The following is an 11,077-nucleotide window of genomic DNA, read 5'->3' as shown; positions in this document are numbered from 1 at the left end:
TTCATTGATTCTTCTCCTACCCACTTAAGCCCCCATGTTGCATCACCACTTCCTCATATCAGGGAGATCATATGATAGTTGTCTTTCTCTGCTTGACTTATTTCGCTAAGCATGATATGCTCTAGTTCCATCCATGTTGTCGCAAATGGCAAGATTTCATTTCTTTTGATGGCTGAATAGTATTCCATTGTGTATATATACCACATCTTCTTGATCCATTCATCTGTTGATGGACATCTAGGTTCTTTCCATAGTTTGGCTATTGTGGACATTGCTGCTATAAACATTCGGGTGCATGTGCCCCTTTGGATCACTACGTTTGTATCCTTAGGGTAAATACCCAATAGTGCAATTGCTGGGTCATAGGGCAGTTCTATTTTCAACATTTTGAGGAACCTCCATGCTGTTTTCCAGAGTGGCTGCTTACACGGCAGTAGAATTCTGTAGATAGAAGAATGATTCAGGCCAAGCTCTCCTTAGCATGTCCTTTCCTCTCTATGGTATCCCTAATTCTTCTTCTCCCTTTACCTGCTTTCTTCCCAATGTTCAGGAAAGAATCAGGAGGTTCAGTTCTTCTTTGTGTTATGTTTTATTGCTTACCCCTCACAGGGACACAAGCATTTCAGTAAATATGTCTTCATTCAAAAGTTTAAGTCTGGGGGCACCTGGGTGGCTCAGTAAGTTGAGGGTCTGACTCTTGATTTTGGCTCAAGTCATGATCTTAGGGTTGTGAGATCAAACCCTGCTTTGGGCTCTGTGCTGAGCATGGACACTGCTTGAGATTCTCTCTCTCCCTCTCCCCTTCTCAGGCTCTCTCTCTCTCTCTCTCTCTCTCAAAAAAAAAAAAAAAGAGTTTAAATCTATAATGGAATGTATTTGGAAATTAGGGGGTGGTTAGGAGGGAACCCTTCTGGTGTCTAAAGTTTCACCCTCATATGCAAACAACTCTTCTGCCCATCTTACCCATTTCTTGAAAGAATAATCTTGAGTCTTCATGAGGCTAAGGGATAAAGTAGAAACCTACACCATACACCTTCAACTGCAGGTCAGATTCCACTAAGGTGAATTCCAGTGGCTGCCCACATTCTTTAACTCTATTGGAATGTAGTTGTGTTTAGTGTTAGGCAAACTGGGTAAACTTAGCACTAGTTTAGAAATAGTTGAGGGGTGCCTGGGTGGCTCAGTTGGTTAGGTAACTGCCTTCAACTCAGGTCACGATCCTGGAGTCTCAGGATCGAGTTCTGCATAGGGCTCCCAGCTCCACGGGGAGTCTGCTTCTCCCTGTGACCTTCTCACCTCTCATGCTCTCTGTCTCTCTCTCAAATAAATAAATAAAAAACCTTTAAAAAAAAAGAAATAGTTGACATAATGGGGCAGATGATCTCAAAAGCTTCCAACTCTAAAGTTCTTTAAATTCTGTGACTTCTATCCCTATTAACTTCTACTTGTGACCTGGGGATAAGATTAATAAAAGAAAATACGAAAATAAAGTTTGTCCTTTTTCAACTAATTTTCTATGATAATGTAATACATGATAATGTTATAAAGTCTACCATAAAATGAACATATAAAATGTGAACTGAATCTCCCTGCCACCCCTGGTTTCTCTACCCAGAGTCAAATATCCTGTTGTAGATCTGCTCAGGTATTTTTCTATGCCTACACAGACTCTTAGTCTTTTTAAGATAAGAATTTTTCCATTACGTAGTATTGCTAGAAACAGACAAAATGTTTAATGTATTTAACTTATTATTCTTTCTACTGTTTCTTCTGTTAAGATTCATTTTCTTAAAATGATTTTCTTAAAAAACACATACATGTAAGAAGCATAGTATTCTTGGATCATTTACATAAATGGGAGAATTTTTGGAACATTTGATTTTTACTGGGAGTTGACTTCTCAAAACACACATTAACCTCAGATATATTTACACTCAATTAAAAGTGAGCAAAGCCATAAGTTTGCATTGCTAGTCTGCCTTCAGGAAGGCAGTTTGTATTCAGTTTGTATTAATCAATCCATATTACTTTATAAAATATATAGTTTCAAAAATTGTATCAGTGAGCTTGGTGTGCCTTCTTGAAACTATTTGACATATTAGTAACTTTCCTGACACGATGCTCTGTTGAAGGACCCACCCTAGCTCTACTCTGTGTGTTATCAATGACATATTAGATAACCTTGGGAAAACATTACAGCATAGTTAATAGCAATTATCAGATAAGATCTGTGTGGTTTTTGCTTTGTTGATTTCTAAAGAGAGAAATCCCAGGAAAGTGATTGTTTAGCTTCCTGAAATGGCTTCTAACAAGATTTTTTTAGCCTTATGGAAAGCCTAGACTCCAAGCTCTTTTTCTCTTTTTTAAAATTATTTTATGTGTTTCTGATGTGGTGTTCCAAGATTCATTGTTTACATATAACACCCAGTGCTCCATGCAATAAGTGCCCTCCTTAATACCCACCACCAGGCTCACCCATCTCCCCACCCCCCTCTAAAACCCTCAGTTTGAGTCCACAGTTTCTCCAAGCTCTTTATTGTTGCTAAATGCTAAACTCTGTACCTCAGCCAGACCTCCTGCTGCCTCAGTTGATCCCATTAACCAGATAGTTGCTACGTTTCCACTTCAACCTGAAATGACTCAGCCAGAGACCAGAATGGGGGCATTTTGAGATGAAAACCCCAACCCCTACATCGAGTTTTTATATCAGCAATAGGGTATGTCCCTGAAGATAGTGTGAAACAGCTTGTTCTAATGAACAGTGGTTTGTTGCTTTGCCTTTCAAAAACGCATATAGATGACAAGGGACAGAGTGGGTGCAATTGCGCCAATGCGCATGGGGCTGTCAGCTGGGGAGATGGGGGTTTTCCTGAACCTACACATCCTCTAGTTGGCTCCAGATGGATAGAAAATTCGGAACTTCTTTTTTCAGCATCAACAGGCAGACGATCAGCATTTGCTGAAACACGGGATGCAAGAGCAGGGCTTGAACATTATGTGAAGTGAAGAGAGCTGCCTCTGTTTTGTTCTAGGAGGATGCTGAGGGAAAGTTCCAGAAAAGATTAGACTTGTGTAGACACTGAGCAGCTAGAGCTGCATACCTTATGTAAATGCCTCTCCAAGAGATACAAAAGGAGAAAAGATGTAGGGAAAGACAGTGGATTAAGGGAAGCCTAAAGAAAGGTAGTGAAATTTTTGTGGGGTGGGGAATAGTCCTTAAAATTTCAAGTGATTGAAAATTTAGCATATTGACATATATCCGACCCAGGAAAGTTAGGGGCCAAGTCAACAGTCAGGGAAAACTCCAACAAAAGTAAAAGTGGAAAATTTGTCTACAGCTTATTTTTTGTTTAATAGACAAGGGAATTTGACCTAAGATGGCTTCCATAAGCATGCCATATTAATGAAACAATAGCGTGTTAAGAAGCAAAATGACAAAATGGAAAGGTCATGGAAAGAAATCTAGGTACAAAGCACAAGATAATTAAGTTGGTATATGCTGATTCTGAAGAAAATGTGGAATCATGGTAGGGTAGACTGTTCCATTGATGGTCTCCAGTAAAACACACCACACAGTATTCATGCCCTTGGGTAGTCTTCTTCCAAACTAACTCAGGGCTGGCCATCTGGCTGGCTTTGGCCAATGGAATATCAGCAAGCAAAATGACATAGAAGCTTGATAAGCCCTTTATGTTGGAATTTATCCTTTTGGAATACTTCCTCTTGGAAGTATCATTGTAAAGCTACTTGGGCTAGACTATGAAATGAAGAGAGTATGTGAAGAGAGAGACCATAGATGGTGAGATGCTACTTTACATATTACTGCCCCAAGCAAACCCCCAAGCAAACCCCCAGCTGAATGCAGGTACTTGAGTGACCTCAGCTATATGACATAGAGCAAAAGAACATTCCACTTGCTATCAGCCAACCCACAGAGCTATGAAAATAATGAGTTGTCATTTTCAGACACTGAGTTTTGATGGTTTATTATGCAGCAATAGATATCTGAAACAAATAGTCATGTAAATGCCCTTATTTATCAAAGAGGAAGCTGAGACAGAAAACCACCAAGGGGTTTGCCCAAAGTCTTACAAGTAGTTACTGAAAGAATGGGGACTAGAACTTAGATCTCTTGATAGCCAAACTGGTGCCTCCTCCTCCACATGACCCAAAACACTACTATTAATATCTAACCCTTAGAGAAGGATATCTGTATGACAGGCACTATGGAAAGCATTTCACATTCAGGTACTACTATTATCCCAATTTTATAAGCCAGGAAACCAAGCTTAGCCAAAGCTTAGAGAATATTTTGCCTGAAGTCACACAGCAGGTAAGTAATAGAGCTGTGTTTCTAATCCCACACTCTGACTTTACTAACTTGTCTGAAGCACCGTATTATAAGAATAATGAATTATAGGTTAAGTGCGAGTAAAATAAGCAGCTTAGACAACAACTGATTTAGTCCATATCTGTCTCATTTATCATTCAAGTTAAAAAAGAATTGATCTCCACTAACTACCATTTGGGGATTAAATCACCTGGCCCTTGATCTATTTCAGAAGGTATGCATAGATATGGTCTGTCCCTTTGGGGATTTGGAGGCCAACATTAATACCTTGTCACTATTTAAATGCTTGGCAAAATTCTCTTTTTCTGTAGGTTCCTATATAACTTAAACCCATGCCTTTTTTTTTTCTTTTTGCAATAAAAGTATCCATATGGTATTTTCTCCGTTACATTTGAATGATTGATATGTTATTTGGCAAGAACTGTTTGCTTCATAAGGAGCCTTAAAAATGCATATCTTTTATGTTTGAAAAAATGTTTTTGGCAACTGAAATAAATCATTTAAGTACCTCTTCTGTAAAGTCTTTCTTGGCAAATCCTGGTCATTAATGGCTCATGCCTTTATTCATTCTCTTTATTCAATATATATTAAAGCATTCTAGTGTGAATATACTAGACACAAAGGGCATACAGATTAACAAAAATGGAGCCCTACTTTAAGAAGTCCAGAATAATAGCAGTATAAGTTGATATGTTCTATAACAAATGTATAGGTTAAGCCCTCTTCATCGTTCGTTAAGCTAATTTTGCTTATGTGCTGACATCATGTCAGATAGAGAGCTAGGTGCCAAGTGAACTAATCAGACATAGCTCCCATCTTCAAGATTCCACAGTCCAACAGGGGAGGCAGTTCATAATTGGGTAAACACATTGAGAAAAATTATTGGAACAAAATGAGCAGGCTGCTGTCATACAAGAACAGTCTGGGGACAGAGAGCTGGAGAGGGAGTATTTGCTAAGAGAGGAAGATCAGGGAAGATCTCTGACATGGTAACATTTAAACAGCCAGACATGCAAAGGAAGGGGAGGAGAGCAGATATATCGCAGAGGCTACTGAAAGTGCAAAGGTACTGGGGTGGGGGCAGAGCTTGACACATACAAGGCATTAACAACAAGCTCATGTGACTGGATTATGGTGAGCTCAGGTACTGGGCAGGGCTAGAAGATGAGGAGAGCAAGTGCCAGATCATATAGGCCTTGAAAACCACGGTAAGAATTTAACTCTCAGTGGAATGAGCTGTTGAGAAGGGGATGGTATAATGCTGAGATCAAGGACTCTGGAGGCATGCTGTCTAGGTTGATTTCTCATGCCAACAGCTTAGTGAATGTATTCTCTTGGGTAAGCAACTTAACCTTTCCATGCCTCATCTTGCTCATCTGTAAAATGAGAAGAAGAATAATACTTACTGTCATCAAGATATAACATATCAATAGATATAAAAGGCTTAGAAATGTACTGACATTAAGCATTCAATCTGTGTTAGCAATTAAGCAGGAAGAGGCATGATCCAATTCACATTTTTTTAAAGATCATTCTTTCCACAGTGTGAAGTTGAAAAGAGGAGGCTGAGAGAGAAAGAGGAGTGACCGAGCTTTGCTATTTGTCTAAATTGAGGAATGTGGAGGATTGGACTCTTAACTGCTGTATTCTTGGGTTAGACCACATTGCCTTGCCAGCCATATGAGGCCATTTGACAGCTAGCTGAAAGGAGATCTACTCAGCATGGTCAGAAATGGACCTCGGTTGAAATAGGATAAGCAAGACTCGATATCCATTAGGACAGTTGATGAAAACAGAAAGATCTCTGAGGTAGTAAATCATCCGGGTAGATAGGACTAGTATTGAGAATCAGAGTGATCCAGCATGAGACTGAGTTTCCCAAGGACAAGCTGAGAATTTGGAAGAAACCAAGTTAGTTCAAGAATTTCTGAGTGTCTGTCTCATGTATGCCACAGTTGGACAGACAGTTGGCATAGTGGGGTATGGCATTCACCTGACGTACAGGAGAATCATCTTCCAGGTAGGTAACAGGAGTTTATCCCAAGGGCACTGACCTCTCAGGTGGGAAGTCCAGACAGAGGCTCAGTTATAAACAACCAGCAATGGCAATTTTACCCATGCTGAAGTGTGACTTTCTTAAGAGCTGGGAAATTATCTTATTCACATTTTAAAAAATTCTGGGTGTGGTGCATAAACAATGAATCTTGGAACACTGGAAAAAAACTAAATTAAAAAAATACTAGCTTTATTGAGATACAATTCATAAACCATAAAGTTCAATATTTTAAGGTATAAAATTCAGTGTTTTTTTAAAAGAAGATTTTATTTATTTATTTGACAGAGAGAGAGACAGCGAGGAGGGAACACAAGCAGGGGGAGTGGGAGAGGGAGAAGCGGACTTCCTGCTGAGCAGAGAGCCCAATGTGGGGCTCGATCCCAGGACCCTGGAATCACAACCTGAGCTGAAGGCAGATGCTTAATGACTGAGCCACCCAGTCGCCTCTAAAATTCAGTATTTTTTATGATTGTATGAAATCATACAATGTGTGCCACTTTGCATCTGGCTTCTTTCACCTAGCATAACGTTTTCAAGATTCATTCTTGTTCTAGCATGCATCAATATTTTATTCCTTTCTATGGCCAAATAAAATTACATTGTACGTTTAGGCCACATATTCTTCATTCATTCTTTAGTTTATGGTTATTCAGGTTTTTTCCATTTTGGACTATGAATAATGCTGCTATGAATACGCATGTACAAGTTTTTGTGAGGACATATGCTTTCTCTTCTCTTGAGGATATACCTCAGAGTAGAATCTCTTGGTCATCTGGTAACTACATATTTAATTATTTAATTATTTAAAGAACATCTGAACTATTTTCCCAAGTGCCTGTGCCATTTTATATTCCCTCTATTAGTGTATAAAAGTTCTAATTTCTCCACATACTTGTTAGCACTTATTCTTTTTTTTAAACTTTTCATTTTCTTTTTAAAGATTTTATTTATTTATTTGACAGAAAGAGAGAGATCACAAGTAGGCAGAGAGGCAGGCATGGGGGTGGGGGTGAGGAAGCAGGCTCCCTGCCAAGCAGAAAGTCCTATGTGGGGCTCAATCCCAGGACCTGGAGATTATGACCTGATCAAAGGCAGAGGCTTAACCCTCTGAGCCACCCAGGCACCCTCAACACTTATTCTTGTCCATCTTTTTGTATTATAGCAACCCTAATGAGTGTGAAGTAGTATCTCACTCTGTGCTGTTTTTTGTTTTTGTTTTTTTTTTCCAAAAAGTCTTCACATCACTTCATTCAAACTTTATCCAAAAATGTAGAAATATTAAAAATGTGTAGTCCTGAGCTTCAGATGCGGACCTTCGATCTCATAAGCAAGTGGGGAAAGCCAGTCAGGTTAGAAATTCAGAGTTCCTCCCACTCCAAGAAGGCTAGGGCCTACACCACTGGTTCTTGGCAGGCAGGATGGGACACAGCTCAGCTTCCTCCTCCTCACTCCGTTCTTCACTGTCTTCTTCCCCAGAAATGTCATTGCTTATAACAACACTCGTGCTAGCCTCTGATTTGCACAGGGCCAGAACCTGACTGCAGAAACAGTGTTACAGGTGGCTGGAGTTGTAAATCATCCAAACTGAGCATGAGTTGGCAGGACAACTTGAGGTTGGTCACAGGGACTCTCAATCTACTGGTGGTCATGGTTTTTGGCCATGACTTCTATCATTCTTTGCGTCACATTATGCTCCTCTTTGGCCCCCTCAGTGAGGCAGAGCAAAGCAAGTGTTCCATATCACCCTCTTTGTCTACCTTGAAGGTGAAAGAATGGGTGTGGCTGGACACTTCACAGCTGAAGGAAAAACTATCCACAGTGACTAGAGCGGGGACTTGCAGACCGCCCTCCACCAGCTCTCCTGATTCAAGAATGCTAAGGCAGCAGCTGTGCCGGTGGCCATGCTACAGTCTCACTGTGGTTTCGATTTATAGTTCCCTGATGACTAATGATGGTAAGCATGTGCTTGTTGGCCATTTGTATATCTTCTTTGGAGAAATGTCTATTCAATTCTTTGCATCTGTTTTAATTCATTTAATTGGTTTTGTGTGTTAAATTGTAAGTGTTCTTTATTTACTCTGGGCTCAAGTCCCTATCAGATATATTATTTGCAAATATTTTTTCCCCTTATGTGAGTTGTATTTTCATTTTCTTAATAGCATCTGTTGAAGCATAAAAGTTGTTAGTTTTGATGAAGTCTAATTATTTTTTCTTTAATTGCTTATGCTTTTGGTGTGATATCTAAGAAGACTTTGCCTTACTCAAGGTTTTTTTTTTCCCCCTCCAAAGATTTTATTTATTTATTTGACAGACAGAGATCACAAGTAAGCAGAGAAGTAGACAGAGAGAGAGGAGGAAGCAGGCTCCCGACTGAGCAGAGAACCAGATGTGGGGCTCTATCCCAGGACCCTGGGGTCATGATCCGAGCCTAAGGCAGAGGCTTTAACCCACTGAGCCACCCAGGTGCCCCTCAAGGTTTTACTCCTTTGTTTTCTTCCAAGAGTTTTATAGCTTTTGCTCTTACATTTAGGCCTATAATCCCCTTTGAATAGGTCTGTCTTTTTTTTTTTTTTTTTGCATGTCAATGTTTAGTTGACTCAGCACCATTTGTTGAAAAGACTATTCTGTCTCTCATTAAATTGTCTTGGCACTCTTGTCAAATATCAATTAACCATGAGATCATACTCATCTGTGATTTCTAATATATAACTTATAGCCCTGAACTTCGCAGTTTCCTAGTTTGAATTCCGACTTCCATCATATTTAACCTGACTTGATCTTTTAAGTCTGCCACTAGCGTACTATGCTGATCCTTTATACCACCAAGCTCTGGGACTCCCCACGTTTACTCCTCTCCATCCCCAAAGTTTTATGTCTCTCTCTGGTATGTATGTGGACAAAAGGAGCAGAGGTGGATGAACTCTGGTGGTGTAATAAGGTTTAAATATGGTTTTCAAGTATAGTAAATGGATAGAGGGCTAAGCAGGAAATAGTTATAGAATTAGAATAAAGATATGTACACCATGAATGATAATAGTTGGAGAATTCACCAACCCATGTTTAATAATTGTGGTGGTACTGTATTTGCTGAGAGATGAGATTATTACTCTGAGTCCAATAACTTGGAACAAAGAGAGGCCCAAAGGGGCTATACCACCAGGGACTGCTGAGAAGGGCAGGTGCAGAAATGGAGCCCCAAGTCTGGGTGGACTCTTAATCTTATTTTCATAGAATGTACAGTATATGGATGCAAAGACAAAACAACTCAAGAAAGCAATTATGTGAGGGGCATCAAGGAACATGACTATCAGTATATGTCCTAGTGAGGCATTAACTAGGGACTGCAGGAAATGAGAAAGCTGACCTCAGTAGTCCCAACTATTTTATTCACCATTGTTGTTATTTTCAGCATGTACTGTTTGCAGTATGTAATGATGGGAGAATGGTTAGCTTTTGCCATACACATACAGCTTTTGCCATATATGTGTGTTCCTGTTATTATTGTTTCTTTTACCCACTGAAGTCTTGCTATCCCACAAATAATGGCTAGAAAAAATAGAAGATCAACAACATGGAAGATATGAATAACACTATAAGTCAGCTAGAAAAAGCATCTTTAGATCACTCCATGCAATGACAGTAGAATGCCCATTCTTTTGAAGTGCACACAGAACTCTCTCCAAGATAGACCATATGCAGGGTCATATAAAGACTCAAATTTAAAATGATTGAAGTCTAAAAAGTATGATCTCACCACAAAGAAATTAAATTAGAAACCAACAACAAAAATAATTTGTGAAACTCACAAATGTGTGGAAATGAAGTAACACACTTTTAAATAACAAATGGATCAAAGAAGAAATCACAAAGTCCTTACTTTGAGATGAAATAAAGTGAAGACACAATATACCAAAACTTATGGGATGCAGTGAAGGACTTATTAAAGAGAAATTTATAGCTCTGAATACCTATATATAAAGATCTCAGATAAGTAACTTAACCTTCCACCTTAAGGAACTAGAAAAAAAAAAGGAAAATTAAACCCGAAGAAAGCAGAAGCAAGGAAATAATAAAGATTAGAGACAACATAAACGAAATAGAAAATACAAAACCAATAAAGAAAATGAACAAGACCACAAATTGGTTGTTAAAAGAGATCAACAAAATGGACAAGCTTTTAACCAGACTGAGCAAGGGAAAAAGAGAGAAGACTCAAATTACTAAACCAGGTATGAAAGAGAGAATGCTACTTCCAACCATTCAGAAATAAAAAAGATTATGAACAAATATTATGAACAACTGTATGCCAACACGTTAGACAGCATAGATGAAATGGAAAAATTCCTAGAAAGACACAAATTATCAACACTGATTCAAGAAGAAATTGAAAAATTTGAGTAGAGGTGTCACAAGTAAAGAGATTGAATTAGTAGTTTTAAAATTGTACACAAAGAAAAACCTGTTCCCAGATAAACTTACTATTGTATTCTACCAAACATTTAAAGAAGAGTTAATACTATTTCTTCACGAACTCTTCCAAAAAGTAGAAGGAAAGGGAACATTATCCAACTTATTTTATCAGGCTAATATTAACCCGATACCAAAGCCAAGGATATGACAATAAAATTAACAGGTCACTATCCCTTATGAATATAGGCACAAAAATTCTT

At 38.8% G+C, this 11,077-nt stretch overlaps 1 pseudogene; it reads right to left on the bottom strand.

Annotated features, from left to right (window-relative positions):
* Positions 1-7,791: 7,791 nt before the first annotated feature.
* Positions 7,792-8,310, bottom strand: LOC116582778 (annotated as a pseudogene).
* Positions 8,311-11,077: the final 2,767 nt, after the last annotated feature.

This window comes from Mustela erminea, chromosome X (assembly GCF_009829155.1).
Source record: "Mustela erminea isolate mMusErm1 chromosome X, mMusErm1.Pri, whole genome shotgun sequence".
In the NCBI taxonomy this organism is placed as follows: Eukaryota; Metazoa; Chordata; class Mammalia; order Carnivora; family Mustelidae; genus Mustela; species Mustela erminea.
Note: the sequence above shows the minus strand (reverse complement) of the source record. Positions and strands in the feature narration are given on the sequence as shown.